The following is a 15,850-nucleotide window of genomic DNA, read 5'->3' on the forward strand; positions in this document are numbered from 1 at the left end:
CTCTTGGTATTTGTTTATAAGCTTCACGAAGGAGCAGTACATGTTTTATCGTTAGAAAGTTTTTCAGATATTTCAAACATTTTGAAAATCTTCCCAAGAAAATAGGACATTTTATAAATTTAAAAATGCTAATTTTTAAAAAAGAGAAGTCATCACCAATGTCGTAACGATTTTCTTCCGTCTTAAAAGTTTTATATTCATTAAGCGAAATTTTTTTTCAAAATGCTGTTAACTTTGGTGCCAAAAAATGTGTTATGTATTCTAGATTTGAGGCTATTCATAAGTACGGTCATTAAATCGAGGAAATCTAAAACTATACAAGAGTCAGTTGAAAATTCCTGCATTAGGTTTTGCATAAAATATAAAAATGCTTCTGATAATCCTTCACGTTTATATTCTTCTTCATTGGCATCATTAGCAGAAATTCCATATGACACGTATTCCCATAGAACTTCTTAACATTTGTTTTGTTCCTTTCTTCAAAAAATACATACACGTTTTTGCATATGTTCTTACTGTGTACTAATTAATAATAAGTAAATTTTCATTTATGGATATTCAATTTTAGCTTGAAACTGGACAGGCATCAAAAAAGCTGGACAATCCAGCCAAGTCCAGCCCGGCTGGCAACCCTGCATGCGAGGGTCTTTTCAAGTTACAGTAGGGTCTAGATATATAAAAATCAATAATAAATAATGAAATATTTCTAAAAATTCCATTCCGTAAAAATTAAAAAAAAAGTATTTCGGCGGGTGCTGGTGGCTACAATTTTTTTACAAAGACATTCCCCAGAAGTTTCTTTAAATTATGTATATAGTCATTGGACGGGCTTCGAGGGTCTTTTTTTTGGCAAGCTAAATAACATTCTTAGAAAAAAAAAATATCAGAATATAGGAGAGGCGCATAAATAAAGGATATACATTTAATAAAAGCCTATATCAATGTTTATCTATGTTTTGAAGTATGAATTTCTATATGGTAAAACCATTTAGATATATCTAATTTAGTAAAGCACTAAAATATAAAAAAAATTAACGAAAATATGATTCAAAATCTGTTGAACTTCTGGCGCTTCTGTCGAGAAAAAGAAACGTCCAATTGAAAAACCCATTTGTATTGGAGGAGACCAGATTGTCAGTTTCCGAAAAAACTTAGTTTTTCCAAATTCTGAAGATACCGATTTTCATAATTTTGTCCACCTAGATTTTGATTGGAACCACAGTGCGATGTGTAAAAACAGATTTTGTGGATAAAAGAACAGAAATAAAAAAGTGGATATATGTATATGAAACTGGCTTCATCATTAGAAGTTGGCTTTGCATTATATATAAATTCAATCCTTATATCTGACTGGGGATGTGAAAGACTCTGCTGATTATATTTTATAATTTTGTCTAATTTCCCTGCCGGCTTTTTCGCATGCCGCTTAACGCATTCATTGTATTTATATAACTCCAACTCTAAATTGTTTACTGTATTTATCTCATCTTTAAGATTTATATAAAAATTGTTTTGGTTGCCGTTGTTTTACTTTTTTTGCTGCTGCTAACGCTGACGTTGCAGTTTGCATTGTTGCATAGTCTTGTATGGTGAGATGTAAACACGCTAATAAATTTATTACCACATGCAATGCTGCATTTTTTGCATCCAAATAATATTTTTTTTGCTGAACATATTCTTGATTTATTTTTTTTTTTTGTTTCATTTTACAGAAAAACTGAGAATTTAAATTATTTTGCATTTAAATTTTTAAAGATTGTCATTATCTTAAATATTGTCTTTAGTTTTATTTCTGTTACTTGTATATTGTCTTTATATGGCAGTGATGTATTTACCGCTGCAACGAGGCAAGTGTCACATTGTTGCAAACAGTGTACAAGTGTCAGTAGTGTGTTTTTTTGTTGTTGTCGCAAGTCTCATTCATCTTTTGCATTTTGTATGACATTCGTTCGGTCAATTTCATGCTGTCAAATATGTTGTATTTTAGATGTATTACAACAATAAGAACATTTTTTTGTTTTTGATTAACAAGTCCGAGTGGGAATTTCTGAAATTCTGCAAGTTAATTTTTTTTTCTCTGAAATTGAGTTGTGGCTTTGTTAGTCTTTCTTTTAACAGTGGGACTTATTTAACTGACTGCTTGCTATTAATTTTAACATCCTTAAAGCCGGTTTGAAGGTTTTAAATGAATTTTTAGTTAAATGAGTGTTTAAATGAACTAGTAGAAAACAAAATCTATTTTTAAAAAGTCAAATATAGTTTTTTTTTTGTTTTTGCTTAGTTTTTCTAGCTTAATGACCACATCCATCATCTAAGAGTTTAATTTTGCATCTCTGCAGTCGGCTTGGGTTTTTCAAAAGAATTTCAACTATAGTTTTTACAACTAAATAAATGACACATGAAAAATAATTTCTTAATTTTTTTAACATAATGCAGCATTTTAAACAAAATTGTATACTTCTAAATATGCCAGCATTTATACACGTACGTATTCATACAAAGATTTCGTAATTCATAAATATGTTTTTTGAATATATTTTTTTTAAGTTTTTTATATTTTTTTATTTTATGTTTATGTTTAACATTTAACATGCTAACAGCCAACAGAAAATTTTACAATTATTTAACACAAATGTGCTTGGAATCAGCAAACGAAACAAATGCAAAACTTCATTCAGCAAAAAACATCTATAGATTTTTTTTGTTTTGCTTCTAATGTTTAAAAAAAGGTCATTTTTATATTTGTTAAGAGTCATGATTTTTTTTACCTAGACTGTAAATATATAAAGGGGATTTAATGGTGAATTATGAAATGCTGTATTTGATTTTAAAAGTTCTTTAAATATAATTTTTTATGTTTCAATGCGAAAAATTGACTTTACTCAGAAACTGCATTGTTTTTCACAACAGATTTTAATGGCTTTGTATTCTCTTTCTAATAAGTTATAAATAATAAAAATCAGTTGAGAAATATTCAGATTATTACAAGTTTTCTGCGACTATTAAGTGGAGAATAAAGACGATATAAAATGTTCAGCAACATAGTGTAAAATTAGTTACAGCCGGACCACCGGCTCATTAAAACATCGGTTGTCAAGATAATAAAATTAAACAACATCGTGCTACTTTTCAAAGGTCAAAGGTCAATCTTTTGAATATTTGTGATATTTTGTAAAACTGTAGTGCAAATGCTATTCTGTATTTATCGAAACTCTCATATAAATTAGATATTTGAATTGAAGAGAAAATAAAAGTAACCCTTTAATACAACTGAGTTCAAAAACATCCATGAATAAATAAATAAATTTGAATTATCAAATATCCTTTTCAAAACTCCATAACGTAAAGTTTTCAAGTCCATTTTGCAAATATTAAAACAAGGAAGTGTGTTTTAAGAATTTTAACCATCAAACCTATAATCTGTCACCATTTCACAGAAGTCACAGGATCAAAATATTTTGTAAATAAAAATTTCACATTTATTATCGAAATTTTGAGTTTGAGCTAAGTGTTCTAAAATCTTAAAGCTGGGATTTCAAAATAGGCAACAGTTTCAGATACTATGATGTATTTCAAATCATTCATATTATTATTTTAAAAGCAAATGTGAATTCAAAAAAATGGAAAAATTTCGATTTGAATTTTCAAATGCGTATAACTCAATAACTATGTCACTATGTTTTTGTATAGGCCTAATCCAGGGCATTGAATTAAATTAAAATATTTGATTTTAGACTAACCATAAGAAAATTGCAAACGTTTAAAAAATGTTGCATTTCTGATATGGGAAACTTTGGGACCCACATCACCGCTCCTGAGGTGTAATTGGGGTCAGTGTTCAAAATATAAACTGAAATATTTCTTTACTACGACTAATTGAAATTTCATGTCAATCAGATCAGCCAGTTAGAAATGGCAGATTTATTTCCAAAATATTTTGATTCTGCCCCATTGTGCAGTGCATATTACAATGATGAAAATGCAACAACAAACATAGCTACAACAATATTCTTGCTTATACACATTACAACAACAAATTAATTAACCGTAACATGTTAAAAATTATTTTTATTAAAAACGTTTATCGAGGTTGTCTCGTAATACACCGATCAAAGCAAATTTGTTTACAGGTAGCCCTGTACAAGAAATACAACTCACCAAAAAACAACACGGATTTTGTTTTTGTACAATAAAAATATATCCTAGCTGTCAAACAGCTACAAAAAACGGCTGAATTCCAAAACAGGTATGAAAAATAAATAAAAAAAAGTGAAATTTACTTTCACGGAGTGCAGCAACGAATTTTAAAATGTTTATCTTTTATTTTGAAACATTTGTACAATATAAATTTATTCAAAGTATTTGCCATTACCTTTTTCTATCTTTCTGGCAACATATAGATTTCGATCCAAAAGAACTGTTCATCTTTTGAGACCAGGAACAAATCAAGCCAATATCGGATACTCTGTGCCAAAGTGAAGCGTATCCTAGAAAGAGCGTTCAGCATCAATCGAAACAAATAGTATCGGACGGGGTACGGTTTGGATTATAAGGCGGGTGAGGCAAAACTTACCAACCAATTCATTCTAAATAGTTTTTAACAGGTATTGCAACATGTGGCCTAGCGTTTTTATGATGGAATATTACGTATTCATGTCTGGCCGCCTATTCAGGGAATTTTTCTGCCAATTCTCGCTTCAAACGAATCAGTTGCGTTCGGTACAGGATCCCTGTGATAATATGGCCTGATTTTAGCAGCTCATAATAGGATAGATGGGACCCTTTTGGTACCCCCAATTACATAGCATTACTTCAGCGCCATGGATATTTGGCTTTGATGTGGATTCGGCTGGTTGGCCGAATCTGATCATCATTCCGCAAAAATCGTCTTTCAAGGTCTCTCGCCTGCAATTCGTATGTTACCCAATTTCCCTGCTTTTGGATGAATCCTGCTACTCGCAAACGTTTTGAAATTGCTGCTTGAGTAGCTTTCAATGATTTTGCAAGCTCTTGTTGAGTTTGACAATAATTTTCATAGAGTAATGCCTCCAATTCTGTCCTGGGCGATATTTGTCTTCTGTGTCAAAATCACCACTTCTAAACCGCACAAACCATCTCTTGCACATTGAAATCGATGGAACACATTCACCATAATCTTTGGTGAGCAATCTATCATTTATTCACTTTTCCATAGTTTTATAACAAACCAATGTTATCAAACTGTGACAGATAGAAGACAGAAAACATATTGATTGAATAAACCTATTGCACAGTAAATTGTCCAACGATTTCAAATATGCTACTCTTAACACAATCAGATTTTTGGTTCTGAAGATATAGCCCTTCAAAGTTGACTGATTTTCAGTTTTCAAAAAAACAGACAATTTTGAAGTAATTTGGTCCGCTTTCAGATACAATATGTCGAAAATTATGTAGCGGATGGTCATTATTTGTCTGTTGATAGATATAGATTTATTAAGAAAAGATTAAACAAAAATTGTACTGTTTGCTTTGTATTTGTCCAGGTAAATCGATATTTTCCAACTATCCATTTTTTCAATGTTTCTCAACTTTGATGGCAAATAAAAAAAAAACTATCAATTTCTATATTTGCCATATTTTCAAAATAAGTTCTTTGATTATTCATTTACCTAATGCAAAAATTTACAGCTGCCCGTCCTTGCCCCATTTTTTGCTAGAGGTAAAATTTTGAAAAAAGACATGGTTTCAAAAGTGAAAAAAAACCAACTAAAACATTTTTTTTTAAAAAAAATATTTTTTTAATTTTTTCTGGAATAATTTTAAATCATAAAAGCCTTTAAAAAGAAACATAAAAAATCAAAAATTTTAGAAAATATTTTATTTTACTTGCCATAAAATTGAAATTGATTTTTCCACAAATTTCAACTTTGCTAACCCATAAGTAGGCACCTGAAAGGCGAAGTATTTCGTTTCATAGGCTGATCAATTAACTATCATATTCCATTTAAATTTTTAATCATTTGGTTCAAAAGTTATGATTTTTGCAATGAGAAAACTCAAATGACGCCACTTTGCGTCGCTTTTTTTGAATTTTACACATAAGAGTGTTTTACACACACAGCTATAGTTAAATCTTAAAATTTCATTATAATATAGCCTGATTCGAAAGAATTAAAGGAGGAGAAAATCTATCCTATTTTGAATTCTTTGGTGCTGATCGAATTATTAATTATATTTTTTCATTACTTCTTTGGAAGTTAATATTTCGCTTTTCAAAATTGTTATTTGTTTTGTTGTTTCACTAAGTCTATTTCATGTAGAGTAGGGTACCTGAGAGACTCTAAGTCTCAGGTGTTTTATTATTTTATTTGGATTGTATTGATAGTTCAAATATATTTACGTTATTTTTAATAAGAAATACAAGATAAAGAATCGATTTTTTTTCTCTTTACTAAGTAAATATAAGTAAAACTGCAAAAACATATGGGAACATAGTTACTTCAGTTCATGTACAAAACCAAACATTTTACACCAAACCCAGTTTAATTTGAAAATTATGTTTTATGCAAATCTACATTTTTATTAAAAAAATAAAGAAAAACTAACTTAAAATCTACCACAACAAAAAAAAAAACGTGTGATTGCCAATTGAGCAGAAATAAAACGTCGATACATTACGTTTGCTTAAACATAAAAAAAAATATTGAAAGTTTTATAGCAGCAGCAAATTAATGAACAACAACAAATGAACATAAAGTGGATAAACTAAAGTTTGTAGTAATATAAAAAAAACATTTGAAACGTCTAAAAAATGAACGCAAAATTAGTTGGAGGCCTGTTGAGTGGCCGGTCATTGGGGTTTACAAAATGAAAAAGCGATTTTTCTTAACAATTTGTTGTTTGTTGTATTGAAAATTGAATTGAATTGAATATTTATTCATTCATTCATTCATTGTCTCATACGGTTGTTTTGTTCGATGCCTTTCCTTATCGCCATCGTTAAAAACGCTTAATTGTTCGATAAATGATTTTAATTAAAAAAACTAAAATCAATTCTAAATAAATCTAAAAAGCAAATCAACATTTACATAGCAAAACATTTGTTGGTTTGTGAGATGTTTGAATTGATATTGATTTCCAATTGAGATTAAACTTGTAAATTGTTAAGTGCTCTCGAAAAAAAAAACAAAATGACATTAACTGACAATCATTTATCAAGTTCAGGTGGATTTGCTATAGAAATTTGGCGGAGGTAATGACTTAAAATGTTAATATAATGACTCTCACCAATTATGATATCCAAAAAGTAAACAGCAGGATCCAACCAGATTCTTTGATGAGGTAATGGATGCGTCTCAGATTCATCCTTGATAACTCATCTAAACACAAGATGAAGGGGGTAAGAACTACTTACATGTAAGCATATTGAAGTCGTTAGCAGTAACAACGTCGCGTCGGTATCAAAGAAATATGGACCGATGACAGAGCCGACCCAAATTCTAGACCAAACTGTGACTTTTTCGGGATGCATTGTACGCTCTTGCGGATTGGTATCTTCTCAAATTCGACAATTTTGTTTATTGACGTTCCCATACATCCAGAAATGGGCCACATCGCTGAATATGATGTTTTAATGAAAATTTCGCTCAGTTTGCAACTGCTCCAAGGCTCATTTAGACGGTGTAACTCGGACAAGGATGTTGTTAAAAACAACTTCCAAAGAACCATAAATTGTGCTCTAATTCAATATTTTTTTTGAAGGGTCTGCCAAATATTCAAGTTTAAAGCTTAATTATCTTTATACCATATAGAATCTTAACATTTTAACAACCTTCTTTCTTCATTTATTCTATGCCCTTGCAATTTGCTATAAACGTGCTAATTTATTCCATAAATAAAGACTCAGTAACATTTTTTTCCTTGCCATTTCAATGTATTTAGTATCCAGTATTTAGTGTTAAATATTTACTTTGCATTATTGTTTAAATAAAATTGAAAACAAAAAATAATAAAACTAAAATTCAAACTAAAAGTAAAAGGCCAATAACTCCATGTTTTTTTTTTAATTTTTTCCAAAACACTTCTGACTTGAACAGTCTTTGCCAAAGGCAAGAAAAAACCTTCAGAAGTTCAGCCAAAGGGAGGGTATACTAGTAGATAACAACTACTGAAGGTGGCTTTAGACGATACTTGGCTGGATGAAAAGAAAATATATTGAAATTTCAACCACAAGGCAAAAGAAAACTATGACGAAAAGTCATTACATTTTACACGATCATTGTGAAGTAAATGACAATAGCTTGACAGATCTTATATTACTTGTATGACAATGTAAACTGCCCTTTACTTTACTTTACATTTGTTTGATTATAAACTTTAAACAGGCTGCTTGCTCTACACAACCAAGTACTACTAAGTTTACTATTTCTTTTTTTTTATTATTTCGTTGTAATGTTTAATTTGTAAGTTAGTTTGTTGCAACTACAATACAAATACAATACAATGTTATAGTGTTGGTAAAAGTGTTACATTCCTTTAAAGACAAGAAAATTCAGTGGAAGAAAAAACCAAACTGAATGATGGGTAGACAAGTTTTTCTTTTTAATATTTGTATAGACTAAATATTAGCAGCTGTTTAGTGTAGACATTTGTTAAGTAAATACTTACATATTGTATTTATATATTAGTTTTTTTTTAGAGAGCTTTTAAGGTACTTAAATACTTTAGTTAGATTAGGGAAGACAATATGCTTCCACAATTAGTGTAAGTGTATTTTGACACAAAAATCATTGTTTTCGATATTTTGTATAATGAATGGATTGATGATATTTGGAAGGTATAACTTTTTATCACAAATACATATTTTTTAATAACATCCATAGATTGTTAGATTGTATGGCTTAAAAAACTTCAAGCTATTATCCGATACCCCTGGAATCTTCTTTTTTGTAGAATCACATATGTAAAGTTTGGTTTTTGCTTATACCTCATCCACTTATGAAGAGATTTGGTTGATTTTCAATAACATTATCTTTCGAGAATGATAATTCAAATATATGGTACAATAAATGGGTCTGTTCCATTTGATTATTACACAGATTTGTAACTTGGGTTCTTACTCATTGAAAAATTTCCCGGAAATGGCGATAATTTTATTGAAAGTTTTCTTCTTAAAGTTACAGTATTAATATTCGTTGTTTCCAAACGATTGATTCCATTATAAAGGATCTTCTAATAGGAACTTTCGAAATTTGACAGTTAGTAGCGGTCATATTGTTGAAACTTCAACTGTCGAATTGGCTTTCATTTATTCAGTTTGTTTTGCCAAATCACCATTGACGGATATAGCGTTCAAACACATGTGCAATTGATAAAATTGTTTTCTTTTTTCAAAATAGGTGTTCGGTCAACTTTTCACGTTCTTCGCCCATTTTACGGTCGCCATAAACACCCACTGAGAGACTATTCCCGTATCTGCTAAATAATTTTATATCCACTGGTTCAGCAAACAATAAACCAACACCCGTACGACGACGAAACGAGATCTGCCGAAAACATCGCCCCTGTTAGTGAGAGTGTACAGGAGAATCTGAGGCAGTCGATTTTGCGTCGCTCTCAAGTACTCGACCTTTCGCAGACCACAACAATTTTGTGGCCGTGGCTTGGACCTCAACCCGAATTATCATAAAAACATCATCTTCAGTGATGGGCCTCCCATTTCTGGACGAATGAGTACGTCAACAAACAAAATTGCCAATTAGGAACGATTCCAATCCACATGAGCTCCTAGAGTCTGCACTGCATCCTGGAAAAGTCAGTAGGGTTTTCTTAAGTAACAGGTCGATGTAAATAATCCACAAACTACAGCGGCTCTCAAAGCCAACATAACCCATGCCATCGGTCAAATTCAGCTTGATTTGTACTCCAGATTCATGAAAAATTGAGGATTTTGAATGCGCTCTACCTAGCGCAGCCGCGTGGTTCCACTGATTGTTCCCTTTGTGTTACCTGAAAAGAAGAAAGTAAAGAAGAGAGCGAGAAGTCAAATAAGAGGGAGGCAATAAGTTAAGTAAGAGTAGAGTTTATAAATGAAATTATACATAGAAGTTAGATGAGAGAAGAATTCAAAGAGCGCAAACCTTCATACGACAGATACAGGGCCACTATGAGGTTCTATTTGCATGTCCGGTCTTATTAGCTACCTGTTTGTCCTAATAAAGGCATCTATGTACCTTAATTCCTACCCAGATAATTCGGAAAGGTTGCTAAAAGAGCGTTTCCGTAAAAATCTGGCATGCAGATCATGCAAGTAGTGTAAAATGGTCTCTTCCTCCTCCTCATTTTGACAACTGCAGAAATCATGGTGAGGCAGCCCAAGTGCATTGTCCGGTGATCATCGCCACCATATTGCTAAGTCATATTCGTAGATACGACGTGCGTTTACAGTCCAACGCAAGTTCTTTTAAGATTTTTATAAAAAAATAAAACTTTAATTTGGTTATGATATTTTATGTCGACTTGAGTTCTTTGTTACAAAATATCGTTGTATCGTTTCCAAGTTCATATAAAAATATTTTTTCTAAATTGACTCGAAACATTACTTGAAGTTAGAAATATTTGACGATTGAACATCTAAGTCGATCCAAATTCCACTTTGACTTCAAATTTAAGAATCAAAATCAATTTTAATTTCTCTTATACATTTAACGATCACATCTTAAAACAACTTCCAAATCATGCACCAACATCAAGAGTTTCAGATTCCTTAATATTTGCACCGCCAATTAATACAAATGAAGCAGCATGATCTCTTTTACATTTGTGTGTAAAAATAAACCATTAAATCTTCCACTCATCATTCTTGTTCCGCCATATTATTCTCCGAGAGTATTAAATGGCCTATAGTTTAGTGAAAGCGAATGGCAAATGTTGCTATCTTCCGCAAACGAATACTTAGGCTTCAAAGTTTAACATAGAAGATAATTTAAAAATTTGAAATTAAAAGAGAGAATGGAGCTTTGTTATAGTGCGATCTCTGCAAATGCTCGAAACAAATCAAGAGAAAAATTGTCACCAACACTAGAAATAAAATATTTCGATATTTAAAATATTTACTTATATGAATCGAATGCTTTAGATGTCATAATCCAATCTTTCTTGTAAGTAATCCGCCTTCATTATACTCACAAGATTTTTATAAATGTTAAAACTCCTTTTTTCCCTCCCAGTACAGAAACTTTTTGATATAAAACAACTTTTTAATTGATGAGAAATTATTGCGATAATTTCTTTAACCCATCCACTTATTGAACCATACACATTACATTGAACTTTTCAAATCGTTAGTGGCAGCAAGACAAATAATATTATTGTTGTCAGTGATAAATTCGCAGTAATTCCCTTTAAAAACAACATTATTAAAGTGTAATTAATCCAGACGATTAACAGCTGTATATTAATTTGATCTTCTCAACCTTAAAACATACAAATAATTGATCGTATCTCTAAAAATAAAACAGAAATTTAATTCTTGAAAATGTCGTTTATGTTGTTTTATTAAACATGATTGCAGCTAAATAACGGTCGCTCAACATAAATGAAAAGGCGATTAAATTGTACGGAGCTAAATTATGCGAGGGTGACAATTTTCATTAAGAAAATGGGGAAATGCTGACATTTCATATCTTACAAATATAACTACAATCCACAAATTCTGATTAGCATAGTTTGTAATGACTGCTACTTACACTCAGCATTTCTTGAAAGTTATTTAGTGGTAATAAGTGTCCAAAAATTCAAGAAATATTTAATTTTTTCTCCATTTGTTTAATAAAGTGCTGCCAACCGAAAAAAGAGAGCAGTTTGGCAGCACCTGACAATTTAGTGTAAGTAAAAATGGAGCACAATTTAAAAAATAGAGCTTTGATGATCGTTATAATCGCTGCATTTGGAGTTCATAATACCCACATATGCATCCACAACGTATCACTGTGGGTGCGAATTCTGGGCTGGAGGCATCATTGAAACATACTTCTAGTCGTGGAAAATTTCGACAAAAAAGTGAGAGTTAGAGAGAGATAGTAATGAGTTTTTCTAGAGTTGCTATATTACCAAGCATTTTGTTATGAATATCTCTCTAATAGTTTAGTTTATTTACTTTACATCTTTGATTGTTCTCCGAATTCTCGATTCCCAATTTACCGACCCTCGCATACAAATCGAAGAAACAATTGATGAGCAGAAATTAACAGCAATAAATACTTGTTGAATCAGTATAAATTTATTTCAAATGTTCAATGTATACCACGCCACATCTAAGTGCCACATAATGTACAAAACAACTTGCATTACTATTCTCCACAGCACAAAAAGTACGTAAATATGTACAAACATTGGAAATTTTTTATGTTTTTTCTCAATGATATTGTTCTTGCTCCCTACACACTCAATTTAAACCCACTTTTATCGCATTGTTTTCAATCCACTCGTACGAACAACAGGAACATGTGAATCCACAAGCAACAACCAGACATTTATGCGAATAGTTTTTTGTATTTATGCAACTTGCCACAACAATGGCAATGATACATGCATAAATGCACCATTTTACATCAATAACTGCAACAGCTATGGCAACAGCAACAGCAATTGTCTAAAAATAGCCCATCTATGTTGCTCTTAAGTTAATAACTGCCGGTATTCATAAAATAGTTACAGCCAGCCAGATGATGACTTACAGGCTGCCTATTTTGTTTTCTGTTCACTCACTCATTCTCCCTGTCTGTACATTCGTCTGGCATTTTAACTGACAGACATTCAAATAGAGTTTCATGCGTACATCACAGCACAAGAGTTTGAGCCAGGACTGTGCAATGTTTTCATTTTTAGAGACGTTTGATCCATAACACGTAACATTTTGATGGGTTTGTAAAATTTCGGGCATGTAGCGACATGCATAATCATGCTTGTGTTTTCCCATACCTGTACTGTGGTTAGTAGAGTCAGTAGTATATGCTCCAGCACTTGAAAATACGAGGGAGGGTCAATAACACCGTGAGTTTTTGAATTTTCGGCCTCTTAACTGAAAAAGCAATACTGGTCCTATTAACAGGCATCTGTCAGTTAACTCCCGTCAAAATTTGAACATGCTGCGCCATTTAGTTTGTGTTTAACAGCTATTCAGACTTTCGCGTGACTGGAGGAGAAATTGCAAAAAAGAACCATCAATCAAATAAACCTTAGCTTGAGAAATACTAAGAGAACTCAGCACCATAAATTTCAATTTCAAAAAAGTAGTTTACTGAATTTCGTTGTGCTCATACAAGCTCAGAAGATGCCAAACGTTCTGGAAGCCCGAAACCATTGAAAACTTTCACGATATGGTGTTGGCTGATGGGAATTGAAAGTGCGAGTGATTGTGGAAGCTATAGGCATCTAACATGGCTCAGTAATTTCAATTTTGAATGATCACTTGGGTATGAGAAAGCTTTCCAGAAGATTGGTGCCGGGTTTGCTCACAATCGATTGGGTTTGTGCTATCATGTGACAACTTCGTGCCGTTTCGTAACCTTGGACGAAACGTGGATCCACCACAATACATCAAAGACCAAACAGGAGTCAAAGCAGTATGTTTATCTGGGTGAATCGGTCATCAAATTCCTATTTTGATTATAACAAAACTTTAGAAACGTTGGGCAAAGTGTATAGAGCTCAAAGGAGACTATGTTCAAAAATTAAACAATTTTGTATCCCAAAAACCTGTGTTTCATTCAAAAACTAACGGACTTATTGAGCCCGCCCTCGTAATACATATATTTTGTGTTTATATTACAAATTCATTGCCTTGCAACTCCTCTGTATTTCGTTAAGAATAAGCCTACACCCTCTGAAGGAACATGACGGGAAATAAAACAAAAAATTAAAAAAAAATTGTTGCAACACCAAGACATTGGTGGTGATGTTGTTGCAGTTGTTGCACATGCTGCCACAATCTACAGACAGCCAAACAAAAACAAAAAAGGAACAAACGCAACACCAACAATTGTTTCATTGCATGTGTAGCTGTTGCATGTAGTGTATCAAACTGGTGTGTGTTTGTAAATGTGTGTTTAAACTAAAGACTTGACAGCACACAACAAACAACATTGATGCCATCAAACAGATCAAAATCAAGTGAAGCATGCAGCCGCAGCAACAACAACAACTTTCAGAATTCGCCCAAACTAGATAGATAGATAGAAAATTCACAGCTCACTGTTCTTCTGTTCATTAAACTGTATGTGCAACGTTGGTTGTTGCATTGCCTTCACCGCACTACAGCGAGATAAAACTGAGCACGACGACGACGAAAACAAACGCCGATGCTGTTGACTTGAGAATACTCGAGAAGTCGAGTGTTGCACATTGCAAATGCGTGGCAAATTTTGTGGCATAAATGTACTATATTAGGCATATAGTATATAAATTTTATATGCATGCAGTGAGTTTGTTGTTTTTGCTGTTGTTAGTGGTGCCACTAGTGCCACTATTCAAAGGTTCATGTGATTTTTTTGTGTCTGAAGTTGCGTGATGTTTGTGAGACTCTGTCTCAGCATGTCAACGTCTCTAAATCTAAAATCTAGTATTTGTTTTTTTTATATTTTTGATTTTCTTGCTTCATTTTATTGAAGCTATTCCATGTGCATTTTTCTCATCTCTTTATTGTCATATGTTTTTGATAATTTTATTGTCGATCATGAACTTGTAAAATTATTGCAGCCATAAAGTTATAAAATACAAGTAAATACATATACAGAACACTCGAAAAAATAATATAGTTATACATTTAATAGGAAAATGTTTGGATTTTTGCCAGTGCCATTAAGGGTTAATTTTCATTATTGTGCTGTTATTATAAATACTAGACTTCGTGTTATATTTTTCTTAAGTTTCATCAAAATCGGCTCTAAAATATATCTTTGGTATCTTTCCATGAGAAATTCCAAATATTGAAAATTTTGACCTTCACGATTTAAGGGTTTACGTTTTCCGATTTTGGTAAAACTTTCAGACTATATTAACAATTATCTGAATTATAATTGGAATTGGGCTCATTCACCAAAATATGGCCAAAAAATTAGCTTTTCTCGAAAATAGAAAAATTTAAATCGCAGGTACGGAAAACTATAGGAGGTATTGTCATACTTTTTTCATATTTTTATTTCCTACTAGTTGATCGCCCCGGCTTCGCCCGGTAGCATTTACTAATGTTAGTTCTTCAAGTTTCTCCAACCCACTCACACCAGCCTGTTCTTATTTAGTTGACTGGACTCACAAAAAAAAGAATTTCCGAGTTTTACCCGGAATTTTTGAATTTTTTCCTTTACAACCAGCCAAATCGCTCCAGCCGTTCTCACGTGATGACATTACATACATAGACCATTTAATTTTTATATATATTATATTTTCAATAAATTGTTTAACAAAATTTTTGAAAATTTGAAAATGGAGTTTTGAAACTGCCTATAAAAAATTTAATTTTGTCCTTCATACCTGCGAAGACAAAAACTCACATACAAGTAAATATGGATATATTTTAAGTAAAAATTAGATTTTATTTTAATATTTCTCAAAATATGTTAATTTTGTTCCCACATTTTTAATAACTTTAAAAATTTTTTACCAATTTCTGTTTTTTTGTCTCATTAGAACGACAATTACGTACACATTTCTATTCTTTTAAATTAAATTGCAAAAGTAATTTTTTAATGGCAAAATGTTTACAAAAACTGTAAATGCATCTCAAAACTTCACAGATTTTTTTATTTTTTTTTAACAATGTTCACCAAACTGGGGGGTGAGAATGGCCAAAATCCAACTTTCGTTTATT

Source organism: Calliphora vicina, chromosome 4, assembly GCF_958450345.1.
Source record: "Calliphora vicina chromosome 4, idCalVici1.1, whole genome shotgun sequence".
Classification (NCBI taxonomy): domain Eukaryota; kingdom Metazoa; phylum Arthropoda; class Insecta; order Diptera; family Calliphoridae; genus Calliphora; species Calliphora vicina.